Consider the following 16514-nt stretch of genomic DNA (forward strand, 5'->3'; position numbering starts at 1 on the left):
CCCCTCACCAAGCTTGCCCAGAGTTTTGGGCTGGGCTGCCATCAGTATGCTGATGACACCCAACTCTATCTGTTGATGGATGGCCATCCTGACTCGGCCCCAAACACACTGATCAGATGTTTGGAAGCTGTGGCTGGATGAGTACATGGGAGCCGGTTGAAGCTAAATCCTTCGAAGACAGAGGTCCTTTGGCTGGGAAGGGATGATATGGGATTGGGGGGACAACTCCCATCTCTTGTGGGGGTGCAATTAGGGCCAGCACTGTCCGTTAAGAGTTTGGATGTAATCTTCAACACCTCCCTTTCCATGGAGGCGCAGATTGCAGCTACAACGAAGGCGGCATTTTTTTTATCTCCGCCAAGCTAAGCAGTTGGCTCCTTACCTCTCTCGCCCTGACCTAGCCACTGTGATCCACATGACGGTCACCTCCAGACTGGATTATTGTAACTCACTCTACATGGGGCTGCCCTTGAGACTGACCCAGAAACTCCAGCGGGTGCAGAATGCCGCGGCGAGACTCCTTACAAGGTCCTTGCTGCGAGATCACATTCACCCGGTGCTATACCAGTTGCACTAGCTCCCGGTGGGGTACAGGATCAGGTTTAAGGTGCTGGTTTTAACCTTTAAAGCCCTATACAGCTTAGGACCCTCGTACCTACGGGACCGCCTCTCCTGGTATTTCCCACAGAGGAACTTACGGTCTTCAAATAAAAACATCCTGAAGGTCCCAGGCCACAGAGAGGTTAGGCTGGCCTCAACTAGAGCCAGGGCTTTTTCGGCTGTGGCTCCGATCTGATGGAACACTCTGTCACAAGAGACCAGGGCCCTGCACGACTTGACATATTTCCGCAGGGCCTGCAAGACAGTGCTGTTCCACCAGGCCTTTGGTCAGGGCACAGCCTGACTCCCTCCTTTGGCAATCTTCATAGAATTTTATCCTAATGGTTGCCATCAATTTGAGTTGAATTAATTTTAATGAAATGATTTTAGAATGTTGTATTATTTTATTTTTATTGTTCTTAGCTGCCCTGAGCCCGGCTTCAGCTGGGGAGGGTGGGATATAAATAAAATTTATTATTATTATTATTATTATTATTATTATTAGTAGTAGTAGTAGTTTTAGTATTATTAAAGATCATGGCAACTGTGGCTCTGTGAGAGTTAAAACTACAATGTCTAGGGCTTGGGGAGGTGGAGGGTAGGCAGATCTAAATATGTATGGCTGTGACAGAGTTAGCAGTTGCCTAAGTTCTAGTCTGGGAGGCAGGTTAAACCACAGAGCCTAGGACTTGCCGATCAGAAGGTCAGCAGTTCAAATCCCCGAGATGGGGTGAGCTCCCATTGCTCGGTCCCTGCTCCTGCCAACCTAGCAGTTTGAAAGTACGTCAAAGTGCAAGTAGATAAATAGGTACCGCTCCAGCGGGAAGGTAAACGGCGTTTCCGTGCACTGCTCTGGTTCGCCAGAAGCGGCTTAGTCATGCTGGCCACATGACCCGGAAGCTGTACGCCGGCTCCCTCGGCCAATAAAGCGAGATGAACGCTTTATTTTTTAGGTCACGACTGGACCTAATGGTCAGGGGTCCCTTTACCTTTACCTTAAGTTCTAGTCAATGCCAAATCTTAACAGGGTGGGGGAGCAAGGAATCACTCTTGACTTCTCCTGCATCTCCTCAAATTCCTACATTAATAGATGGTGGTTGTGGCATTCCAAATGGCAGAAAGAGCGTTTTCTAGGCATTAAAGATCACTTTAGCCCCCAATCATTAAAGCCTCCTCAGGCCTTGTACTAAAGCTGACCAGGATGACAACTGAGCCTGACTTCAACACTGGCAATCAGAGGGTAGGCTAGCTTAGGGGGCACATTGCAAGAGCATGTAGCCCACATATCCTTCCTCCATCCCTGCCCCATGGCTGCCTCACTCTGCCTTATTGAGCTGGCCTCACAAATGACCTATATCATCCTTGAAAGTTAGCTTCTCTTCCCAATCAAAACAATCAAAGATTTTCCAAAGATTGGCCAAATTAGTTCATACTCTGGTGACCTCTTGCCTGGACTACTGTAATGTGCTGCCCTTGAAGACCATCAGGAGACTGTCACTAGTGTAGGTTGCTTCTTCTAGGCTGCTAAATGAGGCAGCCCATTGGGACCTTGTACCACCACCACCTGGGACGTGGGTGGCGCTGTGGTCTAAACCACAGAGCCTAGGGCTTGCTGATCAGAAGGTCGGAGGTTCAAATCCCCACGACGTAGTGAGTTTCCGTTGCTCGGTCCCAGCTCCTGCCAACCTAGCAGTTCAAAAGCACGTCAAAGTGCAAGTAGATAAATAGGTACCACTCCGGTGGGAAGGTAAATGGCATTTCCGTGCACTGTTCTGGTTCGCCAGAAGCGGCTTACTTATGCTGCCCACATGACCCGGAAGCTGTATGCCAGCTCCCTTGGCCAGTAAAGTGAGATGAACGCCTCAACCCCAGAGTCGTCCGCGACTGGACCTAATGGTCAGGGGTCACTTTAACCGCCACCAGACCTGAAAGTACTGCCCTGGCTGCCAGTTAGTTATCAGGCCCAGTTCAGTGTTAGTTGTCAGGCCCAGTACTGTTGTGAGGGTTTTCTTTGTGTGTGTGTGTGTGCATGCGCACGCATTAGGCTGCATGTTAAGAACCTTCTAATTCTTGGATCCAGGAAGTGCTAAAATCTAAGCAAGGATTCAAATTCCTGGAATAGGCAGGCAAGCTACCTGGCGAGGTAATGGCCTTGAGGTTGAATCCTGACAAGACAGAAGTACTGTTTTTGGGGGGACAGGGGGTGAGCAGATATGGGTGACTCCTGGTCCTGAATGGGGTAACTGTGCCCCTGAAGGACCAGGTGCGCAGCCTGGGAGTCATTTTGGACTCAGCTGTCCATGGAGGTGCAGGTCAATTCTGTCTCCAGGGCAGCTAGGAAGTTTTTAATGTTTGAAGTTTTATTGTTTTTAGTGTTCTGTTGGGAGCCACCCAGAGTGGCTGAGGAAACCCAGCCAGATGGGCGGGGTATAAATAATAAAATTATTAAAGTATTATTATCATGTTGCATGTGCACGTCATATCAGATGAGGGTACATAAACTGGAGGGCAGGGTGTGGTCCCATTGCGGCTGCTGCAACTGCTCTGCAAGGCACAGATCTGTGGCCAGCTGCCTAGGGGATAGAAGTATGGATGCATGTGTACCCAGAGCACCATGGGAGTTGCTGTCAGTGCTTTCAATAAAGGATCAACTATCGGACGTTTGCCCTCCTTGGCTGGGGTGTCTAGGGCAGATAGTTAGAGAGACAAAGGCAGATTTTATTTTATTTTATTATTTTATTTTTATTGGAATATTTTAGGGTTATAAAAAGTACATATAGCACCTCCGATTTCAGTTCATAGAATCCATTTTACAGGTCAGCTGTATTCAATTTGAGACACTACAGCTATAGATAGTGTGACGGGGGGGGGGCAGGGAAATAAGAGGGGAGAGAAGGGGGTGTTAGGTACCATCCATAAATAAGTTTCAAAGCGAGTTCCCTTCTTTTGGCTGAGATGGATCTAAAGGGTGGTCTCAGTTTAGACTACTGAAGGCAGAGCTGAGTGATGAGAAGTTTGTGGACAGCAAGCTGGGCAGTTGGGAGACAGAATCATGCCTGATTTCTGTTGGAATCCAAGGCTGTGGCTTTGGGAGAAGCAAAACGCTCCTGGGGTGTTAATGCTGTGAACCCTTCCACCGTAGGCTCAGTTTGTATATACAGTGGTACCTCTGGATATGAACAGGATCCATTCCGGAGCCCTGTTCTCACGTCTGCGTGTGCGTGGGTTGCGATTCGCCACTTCCGTGCATGCGTGTGACGTCATTTTGAGCGTCTGTCTATGAGCGAGCAGCGAAACCTGGAAGTAACGCATTCCGTTACTTCCGGGTTGCTGCAGAGCGCAACCCAAAAGCGCTCAACCTGAAGCAACTTCAACCTGAGGTATGACTGTATGTATAATTAAGCCATATATTATGAAAACACTACAGTCTCCACTGCCCCTCATTCCAAGGAATCCAAACCCTGGGTGAGTGCCTGGACCCCCTGGAATCTCACACCACTTGGAGATTGGGGTGGTATTCAACAACCCAAAGCCCCAAACAGCTTGAAAACTGTTTAAAAATGCTTAAAAGAGCACCTCTTCCAGCACCAAGCATCTCAGGCCCTACAAGTAGGAGGAAATACCTTATTGTGGTGCCACTGCTGGCTGCTGCCTAGCTGGTGTTGACACAACCTTCTCAAGCTTTTGATGGTTGAAAAATACTTTTCTTGGCAACCTCAGACCCTCTAAGTGTCCCTATTTTCCAGGGACGTCCCTGATTTAGAGAAGCCGTCCCAGTTTCTGAATTGATCCCAGAATGTCCCACTTTTCCTTAGGATGTCCCAATTTTCATCAAAGAATTATTGGATGATATGGAGTTATCCGACCCCCGAGCCATCTGAAGGCAATCCTGTACAGTGGTACCTCGGGTTACATATGCTTCAGGTTACATACGCTTCAGGTTACAGACTCCGCTAACCCAGAAATAGTGCTTCAGGTTAAGAACTTTGCTTCAGGATGAGAACAGAAACCGTGCTCTGGTGGCGTGGCAGCAGTGGGAGGCCCCATTAGCTAAAGTGGTGCTTCAGGTTAAGAACAATTTCAGGTTAAGAACAGACCTCCGGAACGAATTAAGTACTTAACCTGAGGTACCACTGTATAGGGAAGTTTTAAAAAAACATGCTTAATGTTTTATTCTGTTTTTATATATGTTGGAAGCTGCCCGGTGTGGCTGGGGCAACCCAGTAAGATGTGTGGGGTATAAATAGTAGAATTAACATTATGGAATGGGACGTCCCTATTTTCATCAGAGAAATGTTGGAGGGTGTGCAACCGTGAAAGCATTAGGTCTCAGGGGATGTGTTTTCACCTACAAAAGAGATGTATGATCTGGCCTGCCTGGTAGGTTTGACTTGTGAGAAAATGTGAGCCGTCTGACTGGTCCCATTAAACCTATTCAAATCAGCCCTGAATCTTTTTAGGATAAGAGGTGTAGCTCAGTGCCAGAGCATCTGCACTGCATGTAGAAGGTACCAGGTTCAATCCTCAGACTCCTCAGGTAGTGCTGGGAGAGAGACACCTGCCTGAAACTCTGAAGAGCAGCTGCCAGTCAGTGTCAACAGTTGCAGACTTCGGGCTTTCAAATTTCAGAGATGCCCTGTACAATGCCAAAAATTGGTGCCCCCCCTTGCCTTGCATTCTGAGTTGTGGCACCCCCTGTGGTGCCCTTTCAGCTCTGTGCTCAGTGTGGGTGCAGTGGCGTAGCGTGGGGGGTGCAGGGGGGCCGGCCGCACCAGGCACAACATCTGGGGGGGTGCGCTCGCCGCCTCCGGAGTCGCCGAAGAGCCTCAGGCGCAGGCTGTAGCAGAGCCCCATGTCTCGCAGAACCGACGAGCTGTGCGTGCGTCCAGGCTGAAGGCGTCCGGCAGCCAGCGGCTCTCAGCGCTCGCCGCGGTCCCCGCGCGTCAGGGCCGCGGAGGGCGCGCCAGGCAGCCCCTCCTCACAGCCCCGCCGCCACCGCTGCTGCTGCAGCTGCTGGGCCATGTTGCATTTTCCTCGCCTCTCTGCCCTCCTCCGGGCAAGCGGTGTCGTTTGGGCGGCAGCGCCAGCGGCAACTCGCCTCAGATCACCTGACACGGACCCCCCGCCGCCGCCGTGGCTACCTTACCGTAAATACCCCAGCCCAGGCAGCAGCAAGAAGAAGCTGGCAGCGGCGGCAGGTTAGGGGTTAGGGGCGCAAATTACTTGCCTTGCCCCGGGTTAGGGGGCGCAAATTACTTGCCTTGCCCCGGGTGCTGAAACCCACGCTACGCCGCTGTGTGGGTGAACCACTCACACTCTCCTAAATCCACCTCTGGTCTGACTGTATAATTCAGCTTCCTCTGTTCCTTTCTATCTGGGTTTCAGACTCCTTTGCACATGTGATGTATTTGCAAGAATTGGTTTGTATGTGTTTCGGGTTTTGTTGTTCTTGTTTGCTTTATAAATCCAAGCCAGAACCTGTACAGATCATGAATTGCTATTTGGTTGGTCATTCAGTTCCAATGCCAGTATTTTGTACCAGCCTTAACTGGCCACTAAATGTCAGTATTGCTCCAAATTAATACATCTTCCACAACTTGTCCATAAAACTTTCGAAGTAGTAATGGACAAGCTGAAGGAAGTCTCGAAAGGGATGTATATGTAAGAATGTCAATGGGCAAATCAAAGTTTATGTATTTTTGTTTATTTGTTTTTCTTTTTCTCTTTTGTAGATTTTTTTTCTTGTATATGTGTGTTAGTTTTTTTTTGTTTTTTTTGTGGAATTAATAAAAAGAATGATGAAAAAAAAAAATACATCTTCCACAAAGCTTAGTAGATTAAAATGCTTCTAAAGTTGAAGGACTGATACTGAGTAGGTTGCAATTAACGGAACTTGCTCCTAGATTTTAACCTAGCGCTTTCTTTGCTCCCTTATTTTATTCTGAAAGTCTGTGATTTCCTTAAACCTGTGTATCTATAATATTGCAGTGACTTGCAATAGCATAGTTCTTGCTTGCTTGCTTGGTTCCAACTCATTATTTTATTTATCATTTGTACTGGAGGTTAAAAACAAAAACAGAAAGCCCTCTTCTGTCAACCGCCTTGAGACCTGCAGGTATAGGGTGGTATACAAATTTAGTAAATAATAATACCGCATTGGCTCGAATATAAGCCACGGCTTAATATAAACAGCACCTTTAAAATTGGAGGGGGGGAGAGAAAAAACACCCCCCCCCGAAAATAAGCCACTTCATTCCTCACTGCTCCTGGCTGCATAATCGGGGGGGGGGGGCGTGCTGTGTTGCCCCTGGCCTTTCTCCTCCCTCCCTTCCCGGCCTTGGGGGAGAGGACGCGAAAACTGCTCGCGGGGTGGGCACTGCTTTGCCCCGCTCCTGGCTGCATACTGTAAGGTCGCGAATATAAGCCACACTTTAACTTTTCACGGCCGGAATTTGGGGAGAAAGTGAGGCTTATATTCAGCCTATACGGTAATAATTCTGGAAGGCTTTCAATCTTTCAAGAGAAGAAGGGATGGAGAACACTCACACGCCAATTAGGAAAACTACAAAAGCAATTCTCATAACGACGGATGTTAATTGAAACAGTTCAATTAAGGGGTGAGTGTGGGTGGGCGTGTCTTTCACCAGACCCTGTTCAGCAGCCTTCTTCCCACCTCCCTCTCTGATGCAGCCAGGTGGAATAGCTGCTACGCTAATTAATAATGGCCGAGGCAGTGGGAGCTAAACCGATCCCCCGACTTTTCTCTTTGATATTGAAGCCGACTTTTGCCTTTGATACTGAACCCAGGTGCAGTGGCTATTCCATTTTCTTGTTAAGAATCAATCAAAGCAGCTAACCAATAGACAAAATAGCCATGGCATCAAACTAATATCTAAAGGAACACTGTGACAATTAAAAAAAAGAGAGAGCTGTAACGTGCAAATAAATAAACAAAATAAACCAGGCAGCTGCCTCAGTAGGCTGTTATATGGTATAATTGTAGAATCAACTATCATGCATTCCTAATACATTTTTTGAAACGATCTTTTTAGACAGCTAGTAGACCTTCCTACGCAGGTGGCGCTGTGGGTTAAAGCCTCAGCGCCTAGGGCTTCCGATCGAAAGGTCGGTGGTTCGAATCCCTGCGGCGGGGTGCGCTCCCGCTGCTCGGTCCCAGCGCCTGCCAACCTAGCAGTTCGAAAGCACCTCCGGGTGCAAGTAGATAAATAGGGACCGCTTACCGGCGGGAAGGTAAACGGCGTTTCCGTGTGCGGCTCTGGCTCGCCAGAGCAGCGATGTCACGCTGGCCACGTGACCCGGAAGTGTCTCCGGACAGCGCTGGCCCCTGGCCTCTTAAGTGAGATGGGCGCACAACCCCAGAGTCTGGCAAGACTGGCCCGTACGGGCAGGGGTACCTTTAGACCTTCCTTGGGATCACATTCCAGAATTGTGATGCCACTACAGAAAAGACCCTTCCTTATGCCCACCATCAGTTTCTTGGCAGAGAGACATGGAGCAGTGCCGCTGATGTTGACCTCAGCACTGGGTAGGGTTATATGGAACGAAGGTAATACCCTTTGGCTATCTTTCCTATTACTGTCTAGTCTGACAGGCAGCATTGCATAGGGTTAGGTAGAGAAGGGATCACCTTCCACATGATTCCTTTTAGCTGGGGATTGCAGGGCTTGTGCATACAAATCATATCCTGTATGATGGTTCTGTGAACCATCCCCTCATGGGAGGAAGTGGCTCATAAATATATCCTGGTCCTGGACCATTTATGCTCTGCCTCAGTAGACTGAAATGCCCATAGTTTCAAGGCAGACTTTGCTGTCTTCCTGGTAAAGGTATAGGGACCCCTGACCAATAGGTCCAGTCATGGCCGACTCTGGGGTTGCTTTATTCTCTGGGGTCTCGCTTTATTGGCCGAGGGAGCCGGCGTACAGCTTCTGGGTCATGTGACCAGCATGACTAAGCCGCTTCTGGCGAACCAGAGCAGCGCACGGAAACACCGTTTATCTTCCCACTGGAGGTAAACCTATTTATCTACTCGCACTTTTAAGTGCTTTCAAACTTCTAGGTTGGCAGGAGCTGGGACCGAGCAATGGGAGCTCACCCCGTCGAGGGAATTCGAACCACCGACCTTCTGATTGGCAAGTCCTAGACTCTGTGGTTTAACCCACAGCGCCACCCTTGTCTTCCTGATACTTACTTCTATATTCCCAAGGTGCTTGTGGAGGTGTGGGTAGAGTCTTGAGGGTCACATACAAATGCCTGGAGTGCTGCTTTTGGTCTCTGGGTCTGGGGCTCTCCACACTTGTTGTAAAGTAACCCAATGTCCTCAAGTCAGCTGGAGCAAATGCTGAAACATTCAGCTACTAGTCCAGTTGAATTCAGGGCATAGAATAGGAGTCACTTCCTTGCCCAAGTTTCGTAAGCTTAATGGTTTCCTTCCAAGACATGGACAATAAAATTTAGTGGCCCATCCTGTGGCATGCAAGGATGCTTCTTGTGCTTTTTACCTTCAAGAACTTAATGTGCTCAACTACCATCAGTGTGTTCCCTCCACATTGCAGAATCCATAACTGTGTACATTAAAACATGCGGACTCTCTCAATATGGTTTGTGGCCTTCACAGAGTCATCTGGTTGGTCACTGTGGGAGACAGAATGCTATAGTGATCAGGTACTTGGGCTGATTCAGAATGACTCTTCTTACCTTTCACCTTTCTGGATCTTCATTCTACAGTTTCAAATGCCTGTATAGTTCAAAGCTCCGTCCCTCCCTCCCTCCCTCCTCCCCTCCCCATACTCTAACATTTTAATGTTCTATCGTTTCATCTCTCCATCGTTCAGTTCTTTATAACGTTTAGTCCTAGCATCTGAACTTTTATTGGTTTTTTTATCATATTCTTTTACTCCTTATTGTGTTGTACCTCCATTTTTATGGTACTGCTTTGTTGATTTTATGTTGTGGTGGTGGAGGAACCCTCTCTGGCACCCGAGGCAGGATGCCGAGGGGCGGGGCGAACCGCCCGGTGGCACATGCGTGAGCTCCATATGGACTGCCGCTCGTGTGCGCCATCCATACAGGCATCCGTAAGGGCTGCCACTTGCACGGCGACCATACTGGCTGCACATGTGTGGCATCCCGTATGGAGTGTGCATGTGCTGCAGCCTGTATGGAGTGTGCATGTACTGCATCCTGTGTGGAGTGTGCATGTGGGGCATCCCCTATGGAATGTGCATGTGCGGCATCCCGTGTGGAGTGTGCATGTGCGGAATCCCATATGGAGTATGCATGTGCGGCATCCCGTATGGCGTGTGCATGTGCGGCATCCCGTATGGAGAGCGCGTGTGCGGCATCCCGTATGGAGTGTGCGTGTGCGGCATCCTGTATGGAGTGTGCATGTGCGGCATCCCGTATGGAGTGTGCGTCTGCGGCATCCCGCATGGAGTGTGCGTGTGCGGCATCCCGTATGGAGTGTGCGTGTGCGGCATCCCGTACGGACTGCACGTGTGCGGCATCCAGTATGGAGTGTGCGTGTGCGGCATCCCGCATGGAGTGTGCATGTGCGGCATCCCGTATGGAGAGCGCGTGTGTGGCATCCCATACGGACTGCACATGTGCGGCATCCTGTATGGAGTGTGCATGTGCGGCATCCCGTATGGAGCGTGCGTCTGCGGCATCCCGCATGGAGTGTGCGTGTGCGGCATCCCGTATGGAGTGTGCGTGTGCGGCATCCCGTAAGGAGTGTGCGTGTGCGGCATTGCGCATGGAGTGTAAATGTGCAGCATCCCGCATGGAGTGTGCAAGTACTGCATCCCGTATGGAGTGTGCATGTGTGGCATCCCGTATGGAGTATGCATGTGCTGCAGCCTGTATGGAGTGTGCATGTACTGCATCCCGTGTGGAGTGTGCATGTACTGCATCCCCTATGGAATGTGCATGTGCCGAATCCCCTATGGAATGTGCATGTGCGGCATCCCGTATGGAGTGTGTGTGTGCGGCATCCCGCATGGAGTGTGCGTGTGCGGCATCCCGTATGGAGTGTACATGTGCGGCATCCTGTACGGACTGCAAATGTGCGGCATCCCGTATGGAGTGTGCATGTGCGGCATCCCGCATGGAGTGTGCGTGTGCGGCATCCCGCATGGAGTGTGCGTGTGCGGCATCCCGCATGGAGTGTGCGTGTGCGGCATCCCGCATGGAGTGTGCGTGTGCGGCATCCCATACGGACTGCACGTGTGTGGCATCCAGTATGGAGTGTGCATGTGCGGCATCCCGTATGGAGTGTGCGTGTGCGGCATCCCGCATGGAGTGTGCGTGTGCGGCATCCCATATGGACTGCACGTGTGCGGCATCCCGTACGGAGTGTGCATGTGCGGCATCCCGTACGGAGTGTGCGTGTGCGGCATCCCGTACGGACTGCACGTGTGCGGCATCCCGCATGGAGTGTGCGTGTGCGGCATCCCATATGGACTGCACGTGTGCGGCATCCCGTACGGAGTGTGCATGTGCGGCATCCCGTACGGAGTGTGCGTGTGCGGCATCCCGTACGGACTGCACGTGTGCGGCATCCCGTACGGACTGCGCGTGTGCGGCATCCCGTACGGAGTGCGCGTGTGCGGCATCCCGTACGGACTGCACGTGTGCGGCATCCCGTATGGAGTGTGCGTGTGCGGCATCCCGCATGGAGTGTGCGTGTGCGGCATCCCGTATGGAGTGTGCGAGTGCGGCATCCCGCACGGAGTGCTCGTGTGCGGCATCCCGCACGGACTGCACGTGTGCGGCATCCCGTACGGAGTGTGCGTGTGCGGCATCCTGTACGGACTGCGCGTGTGCGGCCTCCCGTACGGAGTGCGCGTGTGCGGCGTCCCGTACTTACTGCGCGTGTGCGGCATCCCGTACGGAGTGTGCATGTGCGGCATCCCGCATGGAGTGTGCATGTGCGGCATCCCGCATGTGGTGTGCGTGTGCGGCATCCCGCATAGAGTGTGCGTGTGCGGCATCCCGTATGGAGTGTGCGTGTGCGGCATCCCGTACGGAGTGCGCGTGTGCGGCATCCCGTACGGAGTGCGCGTGTGCGGCGTCCCGTACGGAGTGTGCGTGTGCGGCGTCCCGTACGGAGTGTGCGTGTGCGGCGTCCCGTACGGAGTGCGCGTGTGCGGCGTCCCGTACGGACTGCGCGTGTGCGGCGTCCCGTACGGACTGCGCGTGTGCGGCCTCCCGTACGGAGTGCGCGTGTGCGGCGTCCCGTACTTACTGCGCGTGTGCGGCATCCCGTATGGAGTGCGCGTGTGCGGCATCCCGCACGGAGTGCGCTTGTGCGGCATCCCGCACGGACTGCGCGTGTGCGGCATCCCGTACGGAGTGTGCGTGTGCGGCATCCCGTATGGAGTGTGCGTGTGCGGCATCCTGTTCGGACTGCACATGTGAGGCATGCCGTATGGAGTGTGCATGTGCGGCATCCCATATGGAGTGTGCGTGTGCGGCATCCCGTATGGAGTGTGCGTGTGCGGCATCCCGTATGGAGTGTGCGTGTGCGGCATCCCGTACGGAGTGCGCGTGTGCGGCATCCCGTACGGAGTGCGCGTGTGCGGCGTCCCGTACGGAGTGTGCGTGTGCGGCGTCCCGTACGGAGTGTGCGTGTGCGGCGTCCCGTACGGAGTGTGCGTGTGCGGCGTCCCGTACGGAGTGCGCGTGTGCGGCGTCCCGTACGGACTGCGCGTGTGCGGCGTCCCGTACGGACTGCGCGTGTGCGGCCTCCCGTACGGAGTGCGCGTGTGCGGCGTCCCGTACTTACTGCGCGTGTGCGGCATCCCGTACGGAGTGCGCGTGTGCGGCATCCCGCACGGAGTGCGCTTGTGCGGCATCCCGCACGGACTGCGCGTGTGCGGCATCCCGTACGGAGTGTGCGTGTGCGGCATCCCGTATGGAGTGTGCGTGTGCGGCATCCTGTTCGGACTGCACATGTGAGGCATGCCGTATGGAGTGTGCATGTGCGGCATCCTATACGGACTGCACGTGTGCGGCATCCCGAATGGAGTGTACGTGTGCGGCATCCCATATGGAGTGTACGTGTGCGGCATCCCGTATGGAGTGTGCGTGTGTGGCATCCTGTATGGAGTGTGTGTGTGCGGCATCCCGTATGGAGTGTGTGTGTGCGGCATCCCGCATGTAGTGTACGTGTGCGGCATCCTGCATGGAATGTGCGTGTGCAGCATCCCGCATGGAGTGTGCCTGTATGGAGTGTGCATGTGCTGCATCCCGTATGGAGTGTGCGTGTGCGGCATCCTGTACGTACTGCACGTGTGCGGCATCGCGCATGGAGTGTGCGTGTGCGGCATTCCGCATGGAGTGTGCGTCTGCGGCATCCCGCATGGAGTGTGCATGTGCGGCATCCCGCATGGAGTGTGCATGTGCGGCATCCCGCATGGAGTGTGCGTGTGCGGCATCCCGCATGTAGTGTGCGTGTGCGGCATCCCGTATGGAGTGTGCATGTGCGGCATCCCGCATGTGGTGTGCGTGTGCGGCATCCCGCATAGAGTGTGCGTGTGCGGCATCCCGTATGGAGTGTGCGTGTGCGGCATCCCGCATGGAGTGTGCATGTGCGGCATCCCGCATGGAGTGTGCGAGTGCGGCATCCCGTACGGACTGCATGTGTGCGGCATCCAGTATGGAGTGTGCATGTGCGGCATCCCGTATGGAGTGTGCGTGTGCGGCATCCCGTACGGACTGCACGTGTGCGGCATCCCATGTGGAGTGCGCATGTGCTGCATCCCATAAGGAGTGTGCGTGTGCGGCATCCCGTACGGACTGCCCATGTGCGGCATCCCGTGTGGATTGTGCATGTGCGGCAGCCCGTATGGACGCCGCACGAGTGGCACCCATATAGACTGTGCGCGCCCTTGGCTGCTCTATAGCCGGGGGGAGGCAGAGGCCATCTTGTCACCCCCCAGAGTGGCAACCGGGGTGGCCCTCCCCCTCTGCCCCCCACTTCATACGCTGCTGCTTTTGTATAGCACTTAGAGATCTTACAACATTGGTCGGAATTGTCTTTAAATGAATAACTAAATAAAACTCCCAAACACACACACACACAATTTAAACACTATTGTAATCTGAAACAACCTTATTTGGTATTTTGATAACACCAATGAATAAGAAATCCTCTATGGTAACAAAAGATTTTAATCTTAATAGCTTACTTCCAATGCTTGTTTGTGTTCTACACATTGCAAAAGAGCATAGATTTTAAACCAAGATTCACTGAGGAATGTTGCAATTTCATTACAACGCCCAGAAACAACTATTATTCTGGTGCCTTTCATTTCTGCTTATTTCTAGCAGTTAAGCTTATCACACTTTGCTATGAAAGAGACAATTTGCACACCAGAGGGCTATGATCCCATTTGATTTATTTTCAAAGTAGCAGATTCCAAGATATTTTCCAAGATCGTTTGAGCTTGTGCTTCTGTGAACCTTTTTGGCTTTCTTAGAGAAAGTTGCTAGTCTTGATTGAAAGGGCAGTCAAAATGAGAGAAGGAGTGGAGGAAATGTTAAATCCAATATTGTTGTTTATTTTTTTTGCCGAGGGGGGGGGGGAGAAGACAGAGTGTCCAATATGCACTGGCAAGGGGGTGGGGGGGCAACTGATTTGCATCCATCTTTCAAATACTAATTAGGAGGTGCACATTTAGGAATAATCACAGCAATTGAAACAGAAATACATAGTGAGGAAGATCAAGACCTGGTGACCTGTCGAATTCCTGCTGAATTCACTGCCCAGGTGCTGACCATTGATGGACAGCTTCAAGTCCCTGATCTCTTTTCATACGCTTGTTTAACTCTGAACATGACTTGGACAGCCCTTCTGCAAGACGACTTCTTTGAACAGACAGCTCTTGGCTGACGGTCTTTCAAACAGAGAACTGTACTCTGTGCAGTAGTACTTATGTCCTCTCTTGCATGGGGCTATGTAGCATGGTGGGGGGTGGGAGATGACAGAGAAAGAATACAGTTCCATAATACAACAGGCAGGGCAAAAGCAACATTAGAAAATGGCCCAGGAGTGCTAGCATCGTATTAATACACAATAATATCCCATGCCTGAATGCACTGTAAGTTTATAGTGCAGATACTGTATGCTCCTTTAAGTAATAATGTTTGCTGCTTCTTTCTAATATGCTAGAGCCTCAGTTCTCTAGGAAAGCACCCCCAAGTTCAATGAGCGCAACCTGAGGCATCCATGCTCCCGCACCTCTTTGGTGCAGCTCAATTTAAATGCGCCAATTTCCTAGCTTCTTGTAGCACACAGCAGCTTGCAGCTGGAATAGCTGTGCAAAGGGCTGCTTGCACAGCAAGGGCTTTATTTATTAGTCTGTCATTACAGTTTCTTTCACACTTCTATAACTCTCACAGTGAGAAACGTCCAACAAATTAACAGCCCGGTTCTCAGTGCCATGCTGGTAATTTTGACATGTGCTTCGTTGGTTAGAATATCAATCACCAGCATGCGGTTGGTTCTGCTTGCCAGTTTCCACCATATTTCGCACCGAGCCTGGAAATAAAGGAAGGCAAGCATGTTTTGCTTTGAAGGATGGGGGCGTGGTGGTGGTGGTGGTGGGAGGAAACAACAACACACCTGCCTGGGTCTGATTAAATTTTGAGCATGAAATGAAGTTGCTAACAAGGAATATAATATTGTCACTTAACATGCATCTCTGTGTGTGCATATTGTGTGGGAGGTTCAGTACATAAATAGATTCATCTCGCTGCATTGAGCTGAATGTAGCTAGGTGACAAATTTCAGAAATAACCTTGCATTTAGGATTTGTCTTCTCTTACGACAGGGCTTATCAAACACTCTACTTTAAGGCTGCAATTCTTTGGTCCCTGGGAGGCTGTCTGATGGCCTGCAACAGTGGCAGGGCACCTCTGGCCCAGGGGCCAACCTTGGCCTGCCAGGGGTCTAATTTGACCCACAAGGCCCTTTCCCCAGTGGCGTAGCGTGGGGGGTGCAGGGGGGGCCGGCCGCACCAGGCGCAACATCTGGGGGTTAGGGTTAGGGGTAGGGTTAGGGGGCGCAAATCCATGGGTTAGGGGGCGCAAATTACTTGCCTTGCCCCGGGTGCTGACAACCCACACTACGCCACTGCCTTTCCCCCAAACCCCCAAATCAGCTAACATCACTCTATTCGGCAGGTGAGCTTAGCTGATGGGCATGGGGTGGGCTTCCACGTTGGTTTTGCACCCGCCTGTTCCCGACAGGGAATTTGGGTGTGCACAATCAAAGCAGCATGATTTCATCACCTGCTTATCAACAGGTTAAATCCAGCTCAGATCCCTGGAGAGAGCAGGATTAAACTCTCTGCTCATCACCTGATAGTGAGTCATCAGGTGATTGAGTGGTACATGGTCCTGCACACCTGTCAAAGGTGGTCGGGGAGGGATATAGCCCACCCAGTCAAGAAGATTCCCTACCCCTGGGCTATAGGCTACATTGGATTTGGTGTTTTTTTCAGACAGAGAACTCCAACCTCAGCAAGGCTGATACTGGGTCACTCCTTCTCCACTGCTGCAGAAACCTTTGTGATGTTGCGGTCCATCTGATGTTGGCTCTCCAGTGTCCATAGAAGGTTTGAATCTGAAGGTTCAGGTATCTTTGCTGTCCACCATCCCATCCCCAAAGCTAGGATAATTTTAGATGTGCATAGGAAACTGCCTATGGACATCTAGCTCAGTGTTATTTACACTGAATGGCAGCAAAATCTCCAGGATTTCAGACGGGAAATCTTTCCCAGCCCTACATGGGATGTTGGGGATGATGGCCTCTGAGCCATTCCATTCTTCCATTCTAGATCAGCTCAGGAGCTGGAGTGGCTCTCTCCATTGTATTTCTTCCTCTCTTT

This window comes from Podarcis cretensis (assembly GCF_951804945.1).
Source record: "Podarcis cretensis genome assembly, chromosome: Z".
Taxonomy (NCBI): Eukaryota; Metazoa; Chordata; class Lepidosauria; order Squamata; family Lacertidae; genus Podarcis; species Podarcis cretensis.